Source organism: Pogona vitticeps, chromosome 2 (genome assembly GCF_051106095.1).
Source record: "Pogona vitticeps strain Pit_001003342236 chromosome 2, PviZW2.1, whole genome shotgun sequence".
Lineage (NCBI taxonomy): Eukaryota > Metazoa > Chordata > Lepidosauria > Squamata > Agamidae > Pogona > Pogona vitticeps.
Window position 1 is genome coordinate 272096692 of NC_135784.1, and position 24960 is coordinate 272121651.

General features: G+C 43.7%; 1 long non-coding RNA gene across 1 annotated transcript; it reads left to right on the top strand.

Annotated features, from left to right (window-relative positions):
• The first annotated feature begins 7134 nt into the window (after window positions 1-7134).
• Window positions 7135-16641, top strand: LOC144586218 (uncharacterized). Its single transcript, XR_013540951.1, has 2 exons — window positions 7135-7957; window positions 9788-16641. It is a non-coding gene; the product is annotated as an uncharacterized LOC144586218 (long non-coding RNA).
• The last annotated feature ends 8319 nt before the right edge of the window (window positions 16642-24960 follow it).

The following is a 24960-nucleotide window of genomic DNA, read 5'->3' on the forward strand; positions in this document are numbered from 1 at the left end:
TGATCGCACGATCCGCAATGCCGGAAGGTCAGATGCGCTGTTAGCTTACTTGATTTATCCATTGGGACACACCGAAATACCGGTTCTTTCCGCACTACCCGCCAGTGTGACCGATAGTACATCCTAAATACAGCCAACAACCCCAGATCCAGTGTGGGATAGGCGAAAAATCCCCCCATCCAGGGCCAATCAGGATGAAGGTCAAAAATTCCTATCTGGCCCCCAAAATAGGAGACCACAAATCACACTAGATCAAAGGGCGGGCGGGTGGGTGCCCAGAAATGAAAGAGGCCGATGCGGGTGGAGAGCCCCTTTATAAAGCCTGCTCTCCACGTTCGGCCGAGCCCGTTCCCGCGATGTCCCGTGTCCTTCCGGGGTGGATGGCAAACCCCGCCCACCAGCTCAAAGTCCGAGGACTTAGCGGCGGGCTCACTCTTGCCACCCCAACCCCGGAATAAAGACACGAGACATTGGTTTGGGTTAATGCGGGCCACACTTTTATTCAACTTGGTAATTCAAATAACCAGCCTTTCGGCCAACCAGATATATGGGGGCCTGCTGTAGTGCGGAAAACCGTTATACTGGGGTATAATCATACCCCTAGATGATCAAAGGGCGAGTCCCCGGCCGCAAGCTCCTTCGGTCGAAAACCGTCGGATCCTGTCTAGCCGCTAATAAACACCCCAGACCTCAAGACATCTTTAACTGATGCCTATTGGTCTATGAGTGGCCCAGCGCATCCTCCCCCCACAGGCACAGTGATCGCACGATCCGCAATGCCGGAAGGTCAGATGCGCTGTTAGCTTACTTGATTTATCCATTGGGACACACCGAAATACCGGTTCTTTCCGCACTACCCGCCACAGCATGCGCACTAGCTCAGCTATGTCGCATGCCCGCCACAGAGCCCATGGAGCTCACGAAGCAGGCCCCCTTTTATATCCTCCAAGAACAACTCCAATCCAACGTCGGATAGGTGTACCCCATCACTGCGGAATAATTCCAAACGTGACGTCTGGATACGCTGATGCTGTATCACTGCTCCGAGGCCGCCGCCGCAGACACCTCTCCGCACTTCCTTATTCACGCCCCGCCGGGCCTTATTTATCGCATCAGTCCTCCCTGAGCCTTGCCAGGCCAACCGAGGAGTGATATTAGACCATAAAATCCGCAGTGCCGGATACTTGCTCTTCAGCCACCTCAGGTCCCGCAGAATATCTAATATCAATGCCTTACCGGCAACTCTGGCTAAATCATTGCTGCCTAGATGCACCACCACTACATCAGGCGGTGAAGTGCTGAAGGCCGTCGTCCTGTTGAACTGTATCCACTGCATTCCGCGGATTCCTCTCCAAGTAACTTGCGCCCAAGCGCTTAAACCTAAATCTCTCCCCCATGGGGAGGCGGCAGCATAACGCTCTGCCCAATAAATGTAACTATGACCGATGATCCAAACGTCCATCCGCCGGCCACGAACTGTAACACCTGTAAAATACAAACACACCCTACCTATTCATTAGACAAGCTCCTAACGTAATTCTGGTAACTATTTGACGACCATCGGCCCAAGCGCTTAATCTCCTCAGGGCTGTAACCCAAGGCCGCAGCCGTAGAGGCCGCCCCAATCCGAAATGAATGCGTGCCAAAGCGTAATCCCTGCACTCCAACCTTTTGTAGTGCCAAATCCGTCATTCTCCAGAATTGATACTTCGTTAAAGGTGAATTATCTGCGTGCATGAGGAAGTACCCTTCCTCCTGTCCACGCTGTTCCATGTACACCTTTGCTGCTCTTACCGGGCAAAGATTTTCTACGCTGCATCGCCTCAAAACCAAACGCCTTCCTTTACCCACTTGGTCGGTTTTTGAACGCCTGATAAACACCTCCAGGCTATCCTCTCCTAGAAAGACATCCCTTAGCTGCAAGGCCACCCTTGACTTATCCTCCTTACCTGTTGCCACTAACTCGCTAACTCGAAGCGCACCAAAAAATGCAAGTAACGATGCCACCCTAAACAGAGCCCTCTCGTATTCACTTCTGCACAAACTCGCCCACTGCTCGCTTAACTGCTGCAATAGCGCCGGAGAAATGGGTGACCTAGAATCCTACACCTTCCCTCTCTTCCTTGTCCACCCCTCAAGCATCTTCCTGATCCTATAATCCTTTGAATGATCCCTATATCCTTGAACCCTCGAATAAAAGGCCAGTGCGGACAATTTTCCCTGAATGGTTCCTGGCATCAGCCCTCTTTTATGCAAATGAACCATAAATTGCTGCAAGTGTTCGACTGGCAGGGGCCAAACTTGCTCCAAGTTTACCATATGTCTAAACTCTACGAATTCTCTACTCACAGCCGCGTAACCCTTCCGTGTCCTCTCCGCCAAAGCCAAACCTATCGCCTCAGATGCGTCGTGACGCCAATTTGCCAAACCTCCTGAGGCAGGATCTCCGGCAACTCCATGGCCTCCGGCGCCAATTGCCGGAACCGGTCCATCTGCCGACGTGATAAAGCATCGGCAATGCTGTTGTCCAGCCCCGGGATGTGCCTAGCATTTACTAATATATTGTACTGGAGCGCCCTTAATGTAAATGCCCTGACTAGCCTCATGACGCGCTCTGATTGTGAAGTGAGGCAATTGATGATACACACCACCGCCTCGTTGTCACACCAGAAACGCACAACCGAGTTAGCACACTCTTTAGCCCATAACCACAAAGCCCCGACTATTGGAAAAAACTCTAAAAAAGTGAGATCTCTCGTAATGCCTTCTTTCTGCCAGGCCTCCGGCCAAGAGCCTGCACACCACTTTCCTCGATGGTAAATGCCAAAACCGTGAGCACCCGAAGCATCTGAGTGCACCTGAAACTCTACCTGGACACTCCTCTCGGACCTCCAAAAAGAAATCCCATTAAATCCTGACAGGAACTGCATCCAAACTCCGAGGTCCTCTTTCATACCTTGAGTTATCTGTGCCCTGTGTAACGGGCGTTTAAGACCCGTCATGGCCACGCAAAGACGCCGAACAAAGGCCCGTCCAGGGGCCACTACTCTACAAGCAAAATTGAGGTGCCCGACTATCTCCTGTAGCTCCTTAAGTGTCGCCTTTGACTTCCCCAGCAACGCCCCTATTTTGGCTCTCAAAATTCTCAACTTCTCCTCTGGTAGCCTCGACGTTTGCTGCTCAGTATCTATCTCTATGCCTAAGAAAGTCAGGACCGTAGTTGGCCCCTCAGTCTTCTCTTCCGCTAAAGGCAACGACACCTCGCGTGCTAAATCCTTGAACGTTTCTAATAGAAACCTGCACTTACCTGAATTCCGCTCCCCACAAAAAAGAAAATCGTCGAGATAATGGGCCGTCGACGTACATCGTGATACTTGCCTAACTTTCCACTCTAAAAACGTACTAAACTTCTCGAAAGCCGCGCATGACACGGAACAACCCATAGGCAACGCTCTGTCTACATAATATAATTCCTCAAATTGAAATCCCAACAAACAAAAATCCTCCGGGTGGACTGGCAAAATCCGGAAGGCAGATTTTACGTCACATTTCGCCAGCTCGGCACCAACTCCGCATTTTTTAACCATATTAACAGCTTCGTCAAATGACGTATATCTAACCGTGCACAATTCCGGCGGTATAGCGTCGTTAACCGACTCCCCTTCAGGAAAAGAGAGATGGTGAATTAAACGAAACTCACCATGTGCCTTTTTTGGAACAATGCCCAACGGAGAAACCCTAAGGTTCCCAATGGGCGGCTCCTTGAAGGGGCCTAACACTCGCCCCTCCTGGACTTCCTTACTTATTTTCCTCCTAACAATACTCTCCATTCCTTTAATAGATCGTAGGTTCTGCGCAAAATAACTTTTACGCTCTCCCACTGCCGGTATCCGAAAGCCGTTTCTAAATCCTTCCAGTAAATAAATAACCTCCTCATGCCTAGGATACCGCTGCAGCCATGCCTCCAGAATCTCCACCTTAATTGGGCTGGGCCCCTTTTCCAGGAGCGCCCCCGCCTCCTTGCTTCCTAACACCACCTGCTCCTCTGTCCTGCCTCGCTTTAAAACAACTGATACTTGGGTGTTGGCCACCACATGTGAGGCACTCATGTCTGAATCTGCAGGGTTTCCTTGCGCAAGATCCCCTGGCATTGTATTGAAAGCATAACAAGCGGGGTTGAACCGCCTGACCCGCCCAAGGGCGGGCAAACTGCGCCTGCCATGTCCGTCTATTCAAATGTCCACTATCAAACCTATCCCCCATGTTTGATTTGGCTGGCGTCATGTGCTGTAGCCACAAACGTGGATGAGGCTCGTCCCACCTCAGGTTGGGCTGAATGGCGCTCCGCATGCGGAACGCCTCATCATATCTCAGCCATGCCAACCCTTCAAAATCAGTGGAGGCCCTAATCATCGTGTCAAGATATTGGAAAAGTGATGGCGCTCTCCAGGGCTGCATTTTTATCAATACCCCAGCATAAATCACAAATCCTGGCAGCCAGTTCGTCCAATTCCTATCGGGCTTTTTCCTCCTACGTTTTTCCTTTTCCCTTTCGTCCTCCTTGTCCCAATCCTTTTTCTCACAGTCCCTATTAAGCAAGTCAAAGAAGTCCACGAATTCGCCACGCCAAATTTTCTCTTTCGTGGCCGCCGTCAGATGATCTCCCACGGGCGTCGCATAATCTGCATATGGCAAAGCTGCCGCCGGCACCGAATTGTAGCCCGTGCTAGGTACTGACGGATGCCAACCCCCTGCAACCTCAGAACTAGCTGGCTGATGTGGCGGCGGTGTGGCTCCCCATGGTGCCCCCCATGAACCCCACTGTGGTCCCATATAGGACCAAGGCGCGTTAGGGCACCCTCTATCTAGCGGTGTCTGTGATGCGCTTCCCGGTGGTGTACCTATGGCTCCGCCCGCCCAAGGCCAGCCCATCCCAGGGGACTGCAGCTGTGGTGCAATAATACACTCACCGTCCGAAGTTGATGCCACACAAGGCTCCAATGGGGAGTCCGCCATAATCTCCCCTTCTTCTAGCTCCTCTCGGGCTTCTTGCCTTGCCGCTGAAGCGCTGCTGTTTCTAGGAATAGTCGTCGTCTCCTTGTCACTGCCCCGTGATCTGGAACGGACTGGTGACTTGGGTGCATCCTGCTGATTATCCAGTACCTGTGCAGACTCAAAAGCGGTAAAGCGAGCCATCAGATCTTGTGCTATCGCCTTCAACCTGGATTTCTTGAGCCCCCTTGACTCCCTAACCGATCTACGTGGCTGCTCTCCCTTTTGCGACGCCTGCTGCGCGGCCAACCTCTGAGCCTCCATTGCAGACATTTTATCCTGCAACTCCTGCCATATCAGCCACGAATCCTCGTCTGAAGACGACTGAGGTGGAGATAGCTGCGGTACGGTTTGTCGTTTAGCGGGCTGCTTGCCCTTTGATGTACCTCGTCCTTTACGAGGCGCCATTTTCCAACCCCACCGGTCTGCCCCTTAGGGTCTATTCCTCAGCCCAATTAGCGCCTCGCCTTGTACCCGGGATTACCTCCCCGACCTGCCTCCTGATGCTACCAGTCTAACAAACCCGTGCTCACACCGCAGAACGACCAGTGGGCAATGCAGCCGGCCTACCTCCGCTGCCCCAATCCGTCTAAGATTACCCTAACCAAGAACACCACAGTAAAATACAACCTTACACCCGATGCGTCCTTGCAACCGCTGCAGCCAGCTGACCTAAAATAAAGCAATATCAGAATGATTATTGTTATGCCTGTGCATCCCCCGGATGGCCAGCTACACCATTGCCGCCCACCAACGACACCTTCTTGCCTTGGACGCCACTTCGGGAGCTCCCAAACCGCCTATGCCCAGGCATGTGCTACTCCAGCACTCATGCCCACTGCGGCCCTTATAATAGCCTCAATCCGCTCCCACTCTCTCTCCCTTTTTTTTAATTTATTCTGTTATATGTTCTTTTATCTTATGTTTTATCATTTATTATTCCATTTTTTTGATTTCTTTTTTTTTAAATTATTATTATTATTCATAATCCTTATTGGTATTATTCTTATTAGTAGGGTTTATTAAGATTTTTTTTTTAAACATCCATAACTAATCCCTGCTCTCCTCCTGACTGCTACATCACAACCCCACCTGCCTATGAATCACAACCCATGTCCATGCTTTAGCCTTATAATCTCTTTTTTTTTTGCCGTGTGCAAGCATCATCATTCTTTCTTTCGACTCCCCTCTTAATGTACCACCCAGTTTCTTCTTCTCTCTCTTTTTTTTTATTTATTTATAAGGAGCCTCCTCCTATCCTCCCCCCGAATCACACAAAATGGCGGTCATATACAAAATGGCCGCCGCACGTGGCCGGCCGGCTCTCCTCTCGCCAAAGCCATTAAGCCGGGCCGGCCGCACAGAGAAGGGGTGGAGGGTGGAGGGGGAGAGAGGGGAACAGATCGCGCGGGGGCGGGCGGGGGGGCCCGCGGGAGCCGGTGCCACACTCTTTCGCCCCTTGTGCCGGGGCCCAGCCTCCGCAATCCCCATCACACCCCCCACCGACCACCCGCGCCCGCTCGCAGCCCGCTCCGCACCCCCCAGCACTCAGAAATCGAGGCCGGGGATGCGGCCGCGGGCGGTGCCTCGCCCAACCTGCGCAACGGCCCCATCATACCGGGCCGCTTGCCGCCGGGCGGAGGGCAGAAGGACCATGAAGGGAGGAGGGAGAAACAACTAAAGCAGGGTGTGCGGGCGCGCGGGACCCTAAATTCCCCGTCGCCGCTCCCGCCGCTCCTCGGAAACCGCCCGGCCCACCGAACTCAGTGTGGGCTAGGCGAGCCCCAACCCCCGGCTCCCTTCTCCCACCATATCAATTCCTGGCCGCCGATGCAGCCCGACCCTCAGGCTCCTCCGCCTGCCTCGCCGTGACGCAGCTCCCGACGCTGGTCACAGCGAAGCAACATCTGTTCTGCCCAGAAATGAAAGAGGCCGATGCGGGTGGAGAGCCCCTTTATAAAGCCTGCTCTCCACGTTCGGCCGAGCCCGTTCCCGCGATGTCCCGTGTCCTTCCGGGGTGGGTGGCAAACCCCGCCCACCAGCTCAAAGTCCGAGGACTTAGCGGCGGGCTCACTCTTTGCTGTGAGGGCAAGTGAAATGTGCCAAATGGCACTTCACTCCCCTCACCACAGCTCAACAGACCCTTTGTAGCCCAATCCACTCTACACTCAAAAGAGCCAGCCTGGACAGACCATTGATACTTTAAATGCTGTCAAGCATCTCTTTAGTATTGGCTAAATTGTGCTACAGTTTCTTAGAATATTCCAGATGATTATCTCCAAGAAGATTTGGAGGGTGGGGAAAGGTTTGTGTATTGCTCTTTTCTCTTTTTTTATTCATATCAGAGTGTTGCACAATTTTTTAAAAAAATTATGGACCTATATGAAATATAGGTAAAATTAAATCAAATTAAAATGTTAAGGTAATTAGATTATTAGAGCAGAAGTGAGCTACTTCAATAGTGTTATTTTGGCCATTTGCTATATCTTCTTTAGTGCACATAGTGGGGCATAAATTGCATGCACATAAGTGCTACCCTTACTATATTTCTCCACAGTCACAGAAAATTTGCCCTGCAACTAAGTAGCCCCATTTTACTTGATTATTCTTTGATCTTCCTACTTTGCTTCAAAGCCCATTAAGTGACTTCCAGATGGTCCAGCTAGAGTCTTGTCCTGGTGGGAGACACTCTTCATCCTTTTGGCATTCATCCATTTGGCAAGGTGTGGTTGTTTTTGTTCTCCATAGGTCTATCCTAGCCTCTTCTGGTTTAATCCTGCATGATTCATTATTGATTAGAAGGGATGAAGAGAGATTGGAAGTTCCTCAAACATTTTCGAGAAGCTTGAACAGAAGCTTGAAATGTTCACGTATATGCTCTTACTGGGAAGCATTCAGTGGAAAGGTAAGGAATGCTGAATTCAGTTAAAACAAGAAACTTTCTCATGAATCTTCCCACTTACATTGCATAAATACTATATCCCACTCCTCTGGTGACAAATGTGCAGTCTCTAAGTGGAAGTTAACATTCTGGTACTGTTTATTTCCCAAGATACTTGTCACAACTGAAAGGCTTTTGATACATATTACCCCCACCCTCACTCTGCTTTCTCCAAACCTCATTGCCTTACAATTTTCCCCATGAATTGTTATTGTTGTACATCATACCTAGGAACTTCAAGAAAACTGAAATACATGTCATCACTTATTCCGAGCGCTTTGAATCATCCCAAATGCATTTTCCAGCTAAAAATGTAAAACTGAAGTTGGGAGTGTTAAAACGGGCTGGGTGGTTGGCAGGACTAGACTACAAAATGCTCTTCAATGTTGTTTGGTAATCTTCATTATGGGAAGAAAAGGGAAAGTTAAGAGAAAGTATAATGATTTTCTTAAACCCTGTGACTTAAATCCAACTGCTAATCTCAACAGGAATAGAACCCACAAATCAATGTTATTTGATTAATGCTTAATGTTAACTTACCATTCACCAATTGATTCAATGGCTGAAATTCTATTTTCATTTCCCCCTGGGAGCACCATGGTCCACTTAATACATGAGTGTCTTTCTCACCAATAGTTTCACTACCCACTTGTGCACACACATTAGTCAATCTCCACCTTGTAAAACTGCAAGCCTGAGATTGCTGGAGCACTTGCACAGTGCGCCACCCCTAGAACAACTGGGCTCTGCTACTGCTAGTAGGATTCTCCCCAATAGTTCTAATCTAATCTGGGGTTCATCCTAAATATTGGATTTGAGCCTGTGGACAAACATATTTACACCAAGAAGAAGAATGCTGGTCAACATTTCTAAAGATTGGGCAACTTATCATTAGCTTCACGAAGAGCATCATTCTTTTCCTTCTGACATGTCTCTTGTTCGGAATAATTGGAAAATGTGCTCTAAAATTATTTATGTTAGAATATTGTTGTCCAACAGATTTGACCAACAGACCATTTGCTATATGTAAAATGTTAGCCCTTTGAAAAGCTCTCCCCAAGTTGTTGTTGAAAATGTTAATGTTGGATGTGTCCTAGTCTCATAAACCATCAGTTTCAATCCCCTTGACAAACCATGCATTATGTTTGGAAGTTGGCTCCATCTTAAGCGGAAGATGTGTGCAGTGAAGAACAGGTTTTGCCAACAGTCATATGTACATCACCTCCAAATGTGATTATAAATGATCTTTAAATGCCGACTTTACTGAGCATAATCAGCTTATGCCAGTGAGGAATTGGTGTTTTCATTTTACTCCCTCCTAGGATCTGTCAAGGTCAATAATGCCAAAGCTGTACATATGAGATAGTTGTTTGCTCTAAAGTACTATGCCTCTGAAGAAGCAGCAGGGAGGGGGGAGAGCAATCATTCTGCTTTTGAACATGTTGTGTAATTAATCCTGAAGTACTCTATCACATAAACTTTGAACCAATTAAAGTGTGTACTTTACTAACAAGCTGTAAAGCACAGGAAATCAAAATCAGAGGAAACATTGGCAATAAGAACAGAGTTCAAGTTAGCACTATTACAGCAGGTATGGCTTTGCTGAACTGTGCATCATTGTCTATTCATGCTGCATTTTGCTCCAATACTGTATGAGAAAAAGCCTGGCCCTCTGGAGAACTTTAAATCTTATCACACTACAAATAACAAGTAGTCATTACTGTTGCTGTTGAAGTAGGGGGTGGAGGAGGGTGGAGAGAAAAATGTAATTTTTTCTTTTGTCTTATCTTTCAGGTGGTCTTGTTACGTTACTGAACCTTGGGGCCTTTTAGCTTGGTATTCTTCCGACTGGGGATCTCCAGTTTTTCAGACAGGAGTCTTTCCAAACTTACCTAACTGGTGTTTTTTCCCCAATTTTCCTTGCTTTGCATGAGCTAAATTCAGTATTACGTCTAGTCCAGACCTATGAGAATGAATGGAACTCACATAAGTTGCGACTGGCAAGTCTCCTTCATATCAATGATCTTCTACTAGGTGCCACTCTCGAATTTAATCTCCTATGACCTGCTGCTGACCTGGAGCCATTCTTCTGAGAATGATGATATTGCACCATTTTTCAAAGCATGTTGAACCCAAGTGTTGCTTTGATCACTGTGTGGATGGCTGCCAAGTAGCCATGAAAGGAAGAATGCATTCCAGTACAGTGGAGGTGGGGAGCATGTGGCTACATGGTTACACACATAGGAGGAGATCAGCATAGGTATCAGTAAAGCTCTCTTCCCCTCTCATTAGCTCTCTTCCCTCACACGGACATGAATACATCTTCTACCTAGTCATTAATTATTAGTCTGCATGCATGCACAAGCCATATCTCTGTCTGCCTATCTTTGTCCTACATGGGGCATGTACTGCCAAGTTATTCGTTCATCTAAGCCAGCCAGGAAATGGAAGGGATGAAAACTCTGACTTCAGTGTAAATATATTTCACACTTGTATTCCATGGTGTGTGGTGTGTGTATATCTGTATCTGTGTGCAGAGTCAGTGAATACCCTATGTATAGAATGAGTGGATTTGGTAAGTTCATTTACATTTCAGCTTTGTTAAGTATTCTCTAAAGCTTAACTTAATAGAAAATTTGAATGATTTCATTTCGAGAGCCACATCCTTCTGTCCACTCCTGAAGAACTCCAGTGAGTTCATCTCCTCCATATCCCACAGGTAATCATGTAAGCAACATTGTTTAAGATCGTTCTAGAAGACTTAACATTTAATTAGACAGTTGGTTTCTATTAAGGCTGATCAGAGGCCATGCTTCATTCCAGTGTTATTGAAAATCAACTGAAAACCCTTAATTAGTTGAGATTGGCTACAATGCAAATTAGTATCAGGCAACTACAAATTCATTTTAAGCTAATGACAGAGGCTTTGTTAGTTCCTGACAATGGTGGACTGTTCGTCTTAAACTCAAAAGCATCTCACATACTGTTTTCCTGTACCTGATCAGGAAAGGACTAATTTCAAGTCATCCATCGTTGCTATTTCATGCTATGCTGTTCAGTATGGATGCTTGTTGCATATCCAAACAACCACTACCATTCATTCTTTCTTTGACAGGATGAAAACTGTGTTTAGACAGACTGCTCAATCATTTCGCCCAACATATGTAAAAGTCAGGTAATATTCTGAAGGATTAAAACAACTGTTTGCTCAAAGAGGACTTGCCTGTATTTAAAATGTAAGACACTGATCATATATTCGAGACAAACTTTCTGTAACCTACACAACTAAAGGCCTGATCCAGCTAAAACGATTTAACCTAAGGAATTTTAATTTTCTTTTGAAATAAGTGTAGTATGATACTAATGTTTAGGCCTTGCATGTATAAGTTTCTATGCCTAATGCTTCTAGTTAAAACATTTTCATACAACGGGGTAGTAGGCAAGTTTATGGCTATGTAGGCTTGGGATTCTGGCAGTTGTAGTCCAAAAACTGTATTTCAAAACTTTGTCAGGAATCTTGAAGAGCAGCTGCCCATCAAAGCAGCTGGCGACTCCCAAACTCTGACAGGGAATATCACTGGGGATTTTAGGCAGCTGTACCTAAACTCAGGTAGCTGTACCTGAGTTGGACACCACTGGACTAAATGTCAAGGGGAAGTTTTACCTATTTTATTTTTTATTGTTAGTCGCCCAGAGTAGACTTCAGTATTTGATAGATAGATAGATAGATAGATAGATAGATAGATAGATAGATAGATAGATAGATAGATAGATAGATAGATAGATAGATAGATAGATAGATAGATAGATAGATAGATAGATAGATAGATAGATAGATAGATATAGATAGGCAGTTTTACTGTGAAAGATAATCTTTTATTGGTAGAGATGGACCGATCTAGAGAACCCTGCCAAACCTGTCAGGTGTCCCCCTTGAGTTATTGGTAATGTTGTTTCATGCATAATGCTGTTTTCTAGCTCTGATACAGTCCGTAGATGTAAAGTTCATGTGAAAAACACTGTGTGCAGCACCTAAGGATGTACTCAGATTACATGCATACAAAATTAGTGTTAGTTATTTCTGTGGACTGGTACATGGTAAGAATTGAAATCAATCACTTATCTGGAGTTGTACTGAAAATAGACACAAAAAATCCACATTGTTTTCATTTCTGAATTAGCAAAGGATTTTTTTAAAAAATCATTATTGAATATACATGTGTGGTGTACCCTTTGGATGTCCGCTGTTAGAAACCACATCACTGAGAGTGATGGTGTTGCTATTCTATTCATGTCACTCTTGCATATGCACAAAGATGTCTGGGTCAGTGTCTGGTACATGAACAATGAGCATTGACCCTCAATATGCTCCAAAACATGGCTTTTTTTCCAAATGCGTGAAACCATAACATCAGCTGCCTTCTTTCCTAAATGCTTACTGCCCTGCTATTTTTACCCACCTACAGTCTACAGCTTATTAGTACTAATGCATAGCACAGTTAGCACCTTGTATCCAGTGTGTAATAAATGTCCCTTTGTGTACTCTGTGCATAATAATCTGTTTAAGATTCTAGATGCTTTTGACTTCATTTGGCAGCACAGTTCTTCATTATAGGAGAACTGCCTTAATATTGGACACAGCAGAGTCCTTGCATTCCTATCACGTTCACATGCTGGTTCTATCTGGCATTAGTGGAGCAGATTTTGAGTAGTAATCCATCCTAAAGCAAACATCTGAGCTTTTTCAATTGTTTTTCCAACACAGACCAAATGCTATATATGCAGAAAACTCTCTCCCACTACATCTGCCACTGAAATAGAGAAGGTGCTGCCAGTGCAATGACATACCTTGCCATTAGGCAGAGTGCAGTGACCAGCTGATGTACTCCTCCCTCCCAACAATGCTGCCATTCTGGACAGCACACTACACAACAACTCCCAAGAGTGTCCTGTTTTCCAAAGGCAATCTCTAGTGGTATTTATGGCATCAGGTATTTCACAGGACAGCTTGTCAACAATGCATGGCTCAGAGAAGGTCCCTGTAAAACCCAGCATTACAATAATGAAAGGCTTTGTGCCTAACAGGACCCACCCACTGCTGACCACCACATTACAAAAAGTAAGGAGGAAGGGGAGGAGATGATGAGGTAGCAGATGAGAGGAAGTGACAGAGGAGAACTCAGTGGCAGGGGAACAGCTGAGTGGAGACAATGGGAAGTGGGTGGGGGAGGAAGAAGTAAGACAAAGAAGCTAGAGAATGTAATGGAAGCCAAAGAGAAGGAGGAGAGCAGGGAGGCAATAAGAAAAAGCAGATGAGAGGCAGAAGCAACAGCATAATGGATTATGCTTCTCTTACTCCCTCAAACAGTAGAAGAGGCATGGCTGGCCCATTGACAGTGTTTTCCTTTAAAAGTGGTAAAGACATAAGACATCCTTTTAAGCGTTCTCATCCTTCAAAATGTCATCACTGTCTCCTGCTACTCCATCTGTCCCAGAATCAAGTTTGTTTATATCTTCCTGACAACACAGAGGCTAGTAGGCAGTGGACCCTGAGATAAATTCATGTTGAATTGAGGTGAGTGACTGTCAGAGTATAGAAATTTTATAAGCCTGAACCTGTATATATGTTTCATTAACGAGCTGCCATTGTGCACAGATGTGAGAGTGCTGAATCACTCTGGACATGATGTAATGACTTGAAACCAGGAGAAGACCAGGTGCAAAGCATGAAGTCATCTGTTTTCTGATTGGACAAAATATGCCATGTACATGTATATAAGTGGACTGTGTCTTTGCTTCTTTCTCTTCCTCCACTATCACTTGCTGCCACGCATGCTGCCAGATTGTATAAAGAGTTCTTGCTGTACTCTTAAGATACCTGCCTGTATATAATTGTAAATACGTGTAAATACAACTGTCTTGCAACACATGAAGAACTGGTAAAGTGTCTTCAATAACTCTGCGTATTTTACTGTTGCCAAAACCCTAACAGTGACCCCTTAAGACTAGCAATGCTCACTTCAGTTCTGTTCATGACAATTCAAGCAGGGTCCTTCATCCATGAGTGCAGCCCTATTCAAATTCTTCTGCAAACCGTGCCTGTTGTGAATCCCCAGAGTTCTTTTGGACCTGAAGTCACATGTGTGGCTCATAAAGATGATATGAGTGTATATACAGTGGTGCCTCACTTAGCAATGTTAATCCGTTCCGGAAAAAACATCGCTAAGTGATTTAATCGCTAAGTGATATTAAAAAGCCCATAAGAACGTATTAAAATGCATTTAATACGTTCCTATGGGCTAAAAACTTACCTTAAAGTGAAATTCCTCCATAGCGGTGGCCATTTTGGGTGCCTCTAAAGTGAGGCAAAACAGTGGCGGCCATTTTGTTTTTGCAGCGGCCATTTTGGGACCGCTGATCAGCTGTTTAAAAAAGTTCGCTTTGCCATGATCGCTTCCCCGCAATCATCACAAAGCGAATTTTAGCCATAGGGGATATCGCTAAGTGATCGCTCCAGCGATGGCCAAAAGTCCATTGCAAAGCGATTTCATCACTCAACGGAGCGATCGCTAAGCAAGGCACCACTGTACATGTATGATTGTGCATATATGCATGATATTAGGCTCCCTGGGGTACCTGATAACCATGTTTAGAATTGTACTTACATGACATCTAAATGCCCTGTAAGCCATTCTGTCAAGACATTTAGGTTCTACAGAATTATTATTAGTGAATGTCAGCCATGATCAAATTCCTCTTGGAAGTAATTCTAGAGATGTCAACAAATGAATGATGAATGCATCAGAGCAATAGATTTTTAAAAGTCACCTGATCAGAACAATATTACAAGTTAAAGACCTGTTTTATTCTTTCACAAAATTAGCAATGATCCTATTTCAATGGTTTGCAATCTGTTTATATTTACTTAATCCACTTGTGAGTAATAGTAAAGCACTATGAAACACATTAATTTAGCTGGCAAGTAGCTTAAACTAGGAAAGAAAGTGTCTTACATGTGCTGAATGTCAAAACAAATGTAGAGCATACAGAAAATCAGATAAAAGATAGAGTAAAAGATGAAATATTCAGGCATATTTACACAAGAAACTTAATCTGTACAAGCCACCTGAAAATGTATATTGACTAGAGTCTGTACCTCTGTGATGATGTATCACACATTTCTATTATGGATGGATTATCCTCTTCTACATCAGTGTGCGAATGTTTGCTAAATTCCGTACATTCTTGTACAGATTTTCAATCACCTAAAAATTTTGCTTTTATAGTTGCTTTCCCCCAATGTACATATATTTGCAAGACTGTTCCCTAAATATTTCCTTTCCACATGTATTTTCTCCTAATGTACATGTTTTATATACTCTTTTAAACTGGAGAATTGTCTTGTGTTCTTTTCAGGTACTAGTTAAGAACAGATGAATTAGGTCTGTTTATATTAAAATGTACATTTTTTTACTCCAATAACAAAAGTACCATCCATACAAATATGTGGATTTTGAAATCTTGAGTTGCATTCAAGACCTCATGCAAACTAGGTGGCCTCTAAATTGACCTAAGCACAAATAATGTCATTTTTAAAAAATTACTAAATTAACACCCAATCCAAACTTTGGGCTTTGATACCCAGTGCCAAATTTTATTCTGCCTCTGGAAGATTCCTGCTTTGCTGTTAAGAGTGACGGCAGATACATTGACATGCAGGTCTAAATTCAGAACTGGCAGCTTGACTCCTGTGTGTTTTATTTATATCAGATTTAGATAGACTGCCTGTGTTTATTAGTTCCAATGAAAGAAGAACTAATCAGAAAACAATGCAGCAAATGAAAATTCAGGTTAAACAACATGCAACTGAAATGAGAGAAAATGTAACTGAAAGCAAAGCAAGCCAAAATCAAAGATAACAAAAAACTAAAGCAATCCACATGCAAAAGAGGAAGCCAGACACAAATTAAAGGAAGACTAGAAAATATGTTGTGTCTCATATTAATTAACTGCCTTTCATCCATTCTCATTTGTATTTGTGAGCACTCACCTAATCAGGTTTGCTATAATGACTAAGCCAAAAATATTTGATAAGAAGGAACTGATTTCATCCTCCCCCTGCAAACATTTTCAGTATAAATCAGGCATGGAAGGGGATGAATTTCCTTTAAACCTTCCCTAAAGCTTTTTTTTTTTTTTAAATGTCAGTTTATTGCTGTTGCAGGCCAGAAAGTCTAATGTTTGAACAACTTCCTAAGAGTTCTATAGACCTCTAGGGGGGAAAAAATCAGAAGCCTCTTGTGATGTTTACCACGTGGCCCCTGCTTGTTTCACCAAACATAAAGAGCTCACGCTATGTCCTCCCACCAGCAGATATCAATTGTGATGTTCCCTCTTTTTCTCACTGCTACCAGTGGATTTCCTTTATCCACAATGTAAAATACTTTAGTCAGACACTTGTCTGGTTACTGCCAACAGAATTTATTGAAGTGTATTAAATTAAATCAGAATCACAGATGTTCTTTATTCAGTGCATACAATCAAATCATTAAAATATCATATATCTTCCCACATACTCAATCATCACCTGCTCTATCTATTAACCTTGAACAGTTTATCTCTATTAGTATATGTTATCAATATCTCCCTGACTATCTGTCTCTGTCACACTGCAACTTCTCTCTCTTCCATCTCTTCTGCCAAACCTTCTTATATCTGCTGACTCCACCCCTTCACTCCTCTCATAGGCTAATGCAAATGAGATCTTGAATACGAGTGACAGGAGTGACGTGGGGCAATCGTCACATACCTCCCCCCTAAGAAAAGTTTGTTTCATTGGGGAAACATTATAGTTCACCCTTATGAACAACGAAATATGCAGGGAACAATTCATCCAAAACATCCTCAAAATAATATGCTAAATATTAAATCATGTACTATATGTTACCATTTAACACAATATATTTATCATATACAGTACCTATACATATCTTCTATTAGATGTCTCTCACTTACTATGTTTAGGATATCAAACTGATTACTTTAAACATTTAACACAAGCAATACAATTATAACCATTTGCATTAATTACATTAATACAAATCACATTACTTTTACATTTATACTATTACCATTATTTCAACAAGTCATTGCAGTATAATTTATTAGTGCATCTGCCACTGTCTCTGTTTCAATATTCCGCAAAGGTACAGCTTCTGGATACCTTGTGGCATAATCGATTATTGATAAAATAAATCTATTCCCACGCTTGGTTACTTTGGGTAGGGGTCCCACTATGTCTAGGCCTATTCATTGAAAAGGGGTCGAGATGACGGGGATGGACACAGCTTTGCCTTTGTCTTTCATTCCCAGTACCCTGTCTTTGGCAGGTGTCACAGCTCTGGCAATATAGCTTGACCTGCTTCCTCATCCCAGGCCAATAGAAGTTTTGAGCCATCCTTTGCTTAGTACGTGAGATACCTAAATGGGCTGAAAATATGTCTTTATGTGCCTTTTCTAAAATTCTCTCTATATATTTGAAAGGTACTACCAGCTGCCTGAATATGCTTTCCCCTCCCCTCATAGGATTCACTAGAATTTCTCTATATAATAGGTCTTCCTTTGCACAGCATCTTTCAGGGTTTTCAGGAATCAGGGCCCCTTCCTTAGCATTCACTTAAGGTAGGGTCATCCTTAAGGTAGGGTCATCCTTTTGTTCTCATCTGAAAGATGGATTGTGAGGATTCCTCATGGTAACTAGATCAGCTGTTTCACTCCCTTCTCTTATTTCAGGAGGATTTTCATTGTTTTCCTCAGTGGCTTCAAATGGCCATCCCTGAGAGCGGGTTGTTACAAAAACACTCTGCACATGTTCAGCTGAATCCAGGACTATTAAACATGGGACAAGAATTTGATCAGATATGGCCACTTTCCAAACTCCAGATCATCCCTTATATCTTATGGGAAAATTTGCCATGGGCAGCAACACTATTTCAGACCCAATCACTTTAACAGAAATATTTTGATGTTCTAACATATTTTCCTTAGGGACTATATCTGGGTGACACACTGTAACTTGTGAGCAAGAATCTTTTAGTGCCAGATACTTATTATCAGGGACGTGGTGGCACTGTGGGTTAAACTGCAGAAGCCTCTGTACTAGAAGGTCGGAAGACCAGGAGTCGTAAGATCAAATCCACACAACAGAGTGAGCTCCTGTCGCTTGTCCCATATCCTGCCAACCAAGCAGTTCAAAAGCATGCAAATGTGAGTAGATAAATAGGTACCACCAAGGTGGGAAGGTAACAGCATTCCTTGTCTAGTCGCACTGGCCACATGACCACGGAAACTGTCTTTGGACAAATGCTGGCTCTACGGCTTGGAAACGGGGATGAGCACAGCCCCCTAGAGTTGGACATGACTGGACAAATTGTCAAGGGAACCTTTACCTTTACCTTATCACTTAATTTCAGATAGTGAGGTTTGTCTCCTGAATAGCTTCTAGTTTCTGGTTTCCCCTTGAGTTTGAAAATCAACTTGCCCAGTACTTATGCCCTCATCTTGGACAGAGAAATTGTCTAAGGGTGGTTCTAGCTCTAGCTCCCTCCTCATTGACCTGCTTGCTGTATCCAAACCTGTTCTATGATAAATCCAGCACCAATTTGCCACCCTGACACTTTTTGCTTCAGGCAGTAAGTAGAAACCCAATCTGTTTGTTGTTTTTTTGTTTGTTTGTTTTTGCCTTGCATTTGGATTGATTTTGTCCTATCTTCCATGGTGAATTTCATAGTCCACATAGGTCCAAGGCCAGAAATTATCAATAAAGGTCCCTTGACACTCTCTTGCAAATAAGCAGAGATAGAGAGAGATGTCTTTCCTTCCATCCAGCTCAAAAGAATTTGTCTTCAGCTCAGCACATTACATTTGCCAGTAAAGTAGAATGTGCCCTCAGGAAGACTGGAGGCAAGGAGGTATTTGGTAGCATAGCAGGCTCTTTTGGCCCCATTGGGCACTGAGAGAAAAGGCAGCAGGAAAGCAGGCATTTCGCTCCTTCTCCTCTTCCTCCTCCTCCTCCTCCTCCTGGCAGTCACCATGTCACTGCCATTGTTGCTGACCGAGCATTTGTCTTGTCCTCCCTCTCCATATGCAATGGCAGTGTGGCTGCCTCTCCAGCATGGTGATGTGTATGAAGCTGGACATGCAGGTGCGCAGTTTTTTATTCTATAAGCCATTCCATATCTTGATACCATACTTTATACATTTTTAAATCACACTAGAGTTTAACCAGCAGAAAAGCGGGGGGGGGAGGGGAATCTCCCCAATAACAATTTAAAAAGTCATATGAAGGATCATCCAAGCAAGCAAGCTGCAATAATATCTTGAAAGATAGATTTTTTTACACTCCAGTCAACTCAGATGGTATCAACTTCCTTACTCCTCTTTCTGTTTATTCATCCTCCCTTTGATTTCAAGAAGAAAATGGGCCAGCAATCTCCAAGGGCTGTCCCACTTTCATTCTTCATGACCCTTGCAATGTAGAATGTTTGCAGTTTCATATTTAAACATCTGTTTGTGTGAAATATGCATGTGTACATTTCTGTGTCATCTTTTCTCTCTCCTTTTCTCTCTTTCTCTCCCTTCTTCTCCCTCTCACTCCTCCTCTCCCATTTGTCTATAAGAGTTGGCACTCCTCTCATGAAATTCTACATTATTTGTCTTAGGGGCTGGAGATGTGCAGTGAACAATCACAGACACCACTGCATGCCAACCTGTGACTCTCTCTCTCTCTCTCTCTCTCTCTTTCAAACATGGTATCCACTTCTTTTGAAGGTTATTACAACAGGGACAAGCCAAAGGCATAACTAATGGCAGCTGGGGATGCGGAGAAGAAGAGAGAAAGAGACAAAGTATGAAGGAGAAACAAAGGAAAGAGAGGGATAAAGAGTGAGAAAATGGGGTGGGATGTGTTTTTCTTTTTGACATGTGCAAATGAGGAATGGGGGCTTTCAGCCTGTCATCTCAAGTGGTGAGTGAATTTCAGCTGACACTGATATGGATGTAACTCATTAAAAAATTAAAAGAAAACACACTTATGGTACATCCTAAGATATTTCAAAATCCATCCATCCATCCATCCATCCATCCATCCATCCATCCATCCATCCATCCATCCATCCATCTATCTATCTATCTATCTATCTATCTATCTATCTATCTATCTATCTATCTATCTATCTATCTATCTATCTATCTATCTATCTATCTATCTATCTATCTATCTATCTATCTATCCATCCATCCATCCATCCATCCATCCATCCATCCATCCATCCATCCATCCATCCATCCATCCATCCATCCATCCATCCATCCATCATCTATCTAAGCACAAAGGTTTCTTCCTAGATCTTCCATTGGCTCCTACCTCAAGACACCTAAAAAAATCCCCATCTGCCATGTGTGCAGCAGGTAAAGTCACATGTGCAAATATATGTCATACAAGGACTGGCTGAAACACTGCAGCTGTTGGACACATTTTACCACATGCTGAAAAACATGTTTTTAACCTTGGTTTGGGGGTTTCCATAACTCTGGTTTTTATCCAGATACCATTTATGTCTATTTTCATAATTGGCTGACCCAGAAACAGTTTAGGCTTCCCTCCCAAACCCTGGCCACCTAACCAAATCTATAACTTTAGAGGGACTTATCCTTGAGTTGTCTCTGAATGAATGGAATGCTGTGTCCTAGCAAACCTGGATATGGGCCTTTGACTAACCCCATGGTATGATATGCTGAAACATTTTTGAGAGGTAGACGAGGCATTCCCTCTTTGTCTTTGGCAACACAATTATTTTAAATTTGGTTAGACAAACTGATTACAAGACTTAAAAAGAGTATTGAAATCTAGAACATTCTGAACCTGTGTAAGCATGTTAGATCAGATGGACATCAGTATGCATTCTCTTCTGCATTTTTGGTTGTTCATTTGAGATCATTTCATTATTTTTCATCCCAACCCTAATTCTCAAGACATGCTAGTTATTGGTTAAACTGTGAACTAGTGACATCCTCTCTAAGCCTAGATTAAAGAGAAACTGCTCAAAGAGAAAGAAATCCATTACTTTCTAATGAGTGTAATTTGTTACAATAGAGTAGATTTGTATTATTCAATACGGAATTGTGAATATAACCATTGTTACTGGAATGATGTGCTCCACCACTGCTTCAGCCCGGCCCTAGAGATAAGGAGCTTTAAAAGTTTAATTAGGAAGGTTTTTTCGTTCTTAAAGATATGCAAAGGAGATTAGGACTTTGTAGGCTTGACAGCTACCTGTGAAGTCTGGTGACAACTGCTGCCTTCAGGGTGCATGTGTGTTTTCTGACTAAAATCAGCAAAGCTGACATGAATTGGAAAAAAGCTCTCGTTCATGTCATTTATAGTGGAAGCAGAGTAATTTTCGGAGCCTAATTCATGGGGAGCTAGTGTGGTGCAGTGGTCAGAGTGTCAGACAATGAATCTGGAAACATGGGTGCAAATTGCCACTAAGAAAATCACTGGGACTGGTAATGGAAAACATTTTACACATCTTGAAAACTCTGTTTAGGGTCCCCATAAGGTGGAAGTGACTTGGCATTGTAAAATAATAACAATAAACAGTTGGCACAGATTACAGCCTGTCAGTTTTACTACAATTATAGCACAATGGACACATCAATCATACCCGATTTTAGAAGCTAAGCAGGTTTGGGAGGCAGCCAGGTGATACTAGGCAACTCCACATAGGCTTATGAAAGAATCCTACCTGAAACCCTAGAAAGCTGCTGCCTGTCAGAGACCTCCCCACGGTCCCCGCTGCTGTGATCGGCGTCTTCGGAGCCCTCAAAGGGCTTTCCCCCCCAACATCGGAGAAAGCCCTTTGAGACCTTCGAAGCCAAAAAGGCAGAGAAAAAGGGCTGAAAATTCGAATTTCCAGCCCTTTCTCCCTGTCTTTTTGCAGGGAGCCAGCTCCGTTGGCAAAAATGGCATTGACTTGCGAACGGAGCCTTGACCTCATTCGTAGGTCGAGCTCCATTCGCAAGTCGATGCCAATTTTTGCCAACAGAGCCATTTGTAAATCGAAAAGTTTGTATCCAGGGATGTTTGTAAGTCAAGTGAGGACCACTCCTGGACTGACAGTCATCAAGGGGAAGGTGGCTTGAGGTCCGGGAGTGGTCAAATTTGGGCTGGCTGGGCTCCTGCTGTCTTCATGGCCACAAGACTTCGGGGCTAGGGACGCACCCATTTGTTTGGTAAGGGTTCTGTTGAGACCCCTGTGCAAAACCTGATTCAACACTACAGCAGGACCCCACTTTTATGGTGGGCAATAATTAATATTCCATAAAGTGTGGCCCATGTTTATCCCACAATACTTGTCTCATGTCATTATTCCGGGGTAGAGGAGCAATGGATTTAGCCTACACAGATTTCATTGCAAATTCATGTTCTATTTCTTGATGTTTAGGTTTTATGAAATAAGGAACAAAAAATTAATTGGTGAAATATTTTTTTCTGAATGTTCACAAAAGAAAAGACCTATTCTTAATTCAAAACTCAAGCTGGTTTGTTTATAACATTATATTAAAAGCCATTATTATAAAATATTGGCATATTCTAGACAAGTGAATTAAAAAAATATGGATAACGTTTAATAAACAGCATTAATTTTTTAGCTAAACTATTTCAGCCTTGCTAATATTCATTGTTTTTTTAAAAATATATATATTTGAATCATTATTATAATGAAAACAAGATTACTAAAGCTGATCTTAATTGTTCACAAAGTGATTCTTCACAGTAATGTAAACATGGCCCAGGGTTTTAAAAGAGACATAAAATCTTAGTGGCTACAGGAAGAAACAGATTGGATGATCATCTGAAGCAGGGTTGTTGTTGTTGTTGTAAGCCCTCAAATCATTTCCAACTTATGGTGACCCTATGAATGAGCAATCTTCAGAATATCATGTCCTCAACAGCTTTAGATTCATGCCTGTAGCTTCCTTTGGTGAGTCAGTCCATCTCATTTTTGCCCTTCTTCTTTTCCTGCTGCTTTCAACCTTTCCCTGCTTTATTGTCTTTTCCAAGGATTCCTGCCTTCTCATGCTGTGCCCAAAGTAGGACAGCAGAAGGTAGGCATTGACCACTGTTCTATCCCAGAACATGTACTTACTGCCAAAAAAAAAAAGAAAAAAAAAAGAAAGAAGGGGAAATGAAGCCAAAAACAACTAGAAGTTAATTTCTTCATCCATGCCCCATGCCAATCACTTCCCATTCTCAGTGTTGTTATAAAGTTAATTTATCAGCTCTGTGTTAAGTCTCCTTTCCACACAAAATTGAGGTATTTTTGGCAGCCAAGGTGGTGCAGAATCATATAACATGGTGGCAGTTCTTCAGACTTCACCATTATCTCAGTATTCAAGTTACTTCAGTCTTCCATTATTTTTGCTATCAAGTCACACTGTAATGGCCACGTATGATTTATTTATTTATTTATTTATTTATTTATTTATTTATTTATTTATTTATTTATTTATTTATTTATTTATTTATTTATTTGGATTTCTACTCCACCCATCTAGACCAAAGGTCTACTCTGGGTGACATTACACATTTAAAACAGTTAAACCAAATAAATATGCACTATAAATCCAAGATGGTAAGGTGTGGATTTAATATACAGCAGAGAGGGAGCGAGGTGGATCTCCATGGGCAAGTTGTTCCAGAGGCAAGGGGTCACTGCCGAGAAGGTCCGGTTCCCCATTCTTTCCTTCCGAACCTCCCTTGGCATTAGGCCCCTCAGCCACCCGACCTGGCTAGAACAAGTGACTCTGGTGGAAGTGGGTGGGAGAAGGTGCTCTGCCAGATATCGAGGTCCTAAAACATTTAGTGCTTTATATGTAATCATAAGAACTTTGAAATCAATGCAGAAACGAATGGGCAGCCAATGCAAGACAGCCAGCGTGGGTGAAATATGTTGGTACCTTTTCACCCCTGTAAGAAGTCTGGCTGCCGCATTTTGTACCATCTGAAGTTTCTGCATCTGGTGAGTGCCCCTACATCATGATAGGGATGCAGCTGGACAATCTGCCAAAGTGTATGGAAATGTGTGGAACAGACCACTGATGACACCTGGGTCTCCATGGAGAGTGCCAGGTCCAGATGTACACCCAAGCTGTGAACCTCACTCTTGGTGGTAAGAGTCACCCCCCCAAAGGAAAGGGTTTCCCAGACCACTGATGTCTGGGGCACCCACCTGAAGGACCTCCATCTTCCCTGGATTCAGCCTCAGCCCATTCACCTGCATCCATTGCTGAACAGCCCCCAGGCAGTGCTCAGGGGATGAAACAGCATCCACTTTTGTTGGAAAAAAGGAGATGGAGAGCTGAGTATCATCAGCGTACTGATGACACAAAGCCCCACATCCCTAATGACCACTCCTAGCGGACTCATATAGACATTAAACAGCATTGAAGAGATAATTGAGCCTGTGGAATCCCACAATTGAGGCTCCACTGGGCCAAGAAACTCTCTCCAATCTGCACTCTCTGGGGACGGTCCTCCAAGAAGGAACAGAGCCAGGCAAGAGCCAGGTTACCGATTCCAAACTCAGAGAGCCTCCCTAAGAGAATACCATGGTCAACGGTATCAAAGGCAGCTGAGATATCAAGGAGAACCAGCAGAGACATTTTGCCCCTGTTGGCCTCCGTCAGCAGGTCATGAATCCGGGTGACCAATGCTGTTTCCATGCTGTGGTGTGGCCTGAAGCCCAGCTGGAATGGATTAAGGGTATTGGTTTCATCCAGAAAAGCCTGCAACTGATCAGCCACCACCCTCTCAACTACCTTGCTGAGGAAAGAAACATTGGCAATGGGCCTATAATTACCAATATTGTCTGCTGCCAAGCTCAGTTTCTTCCTAGTGGGCCTAA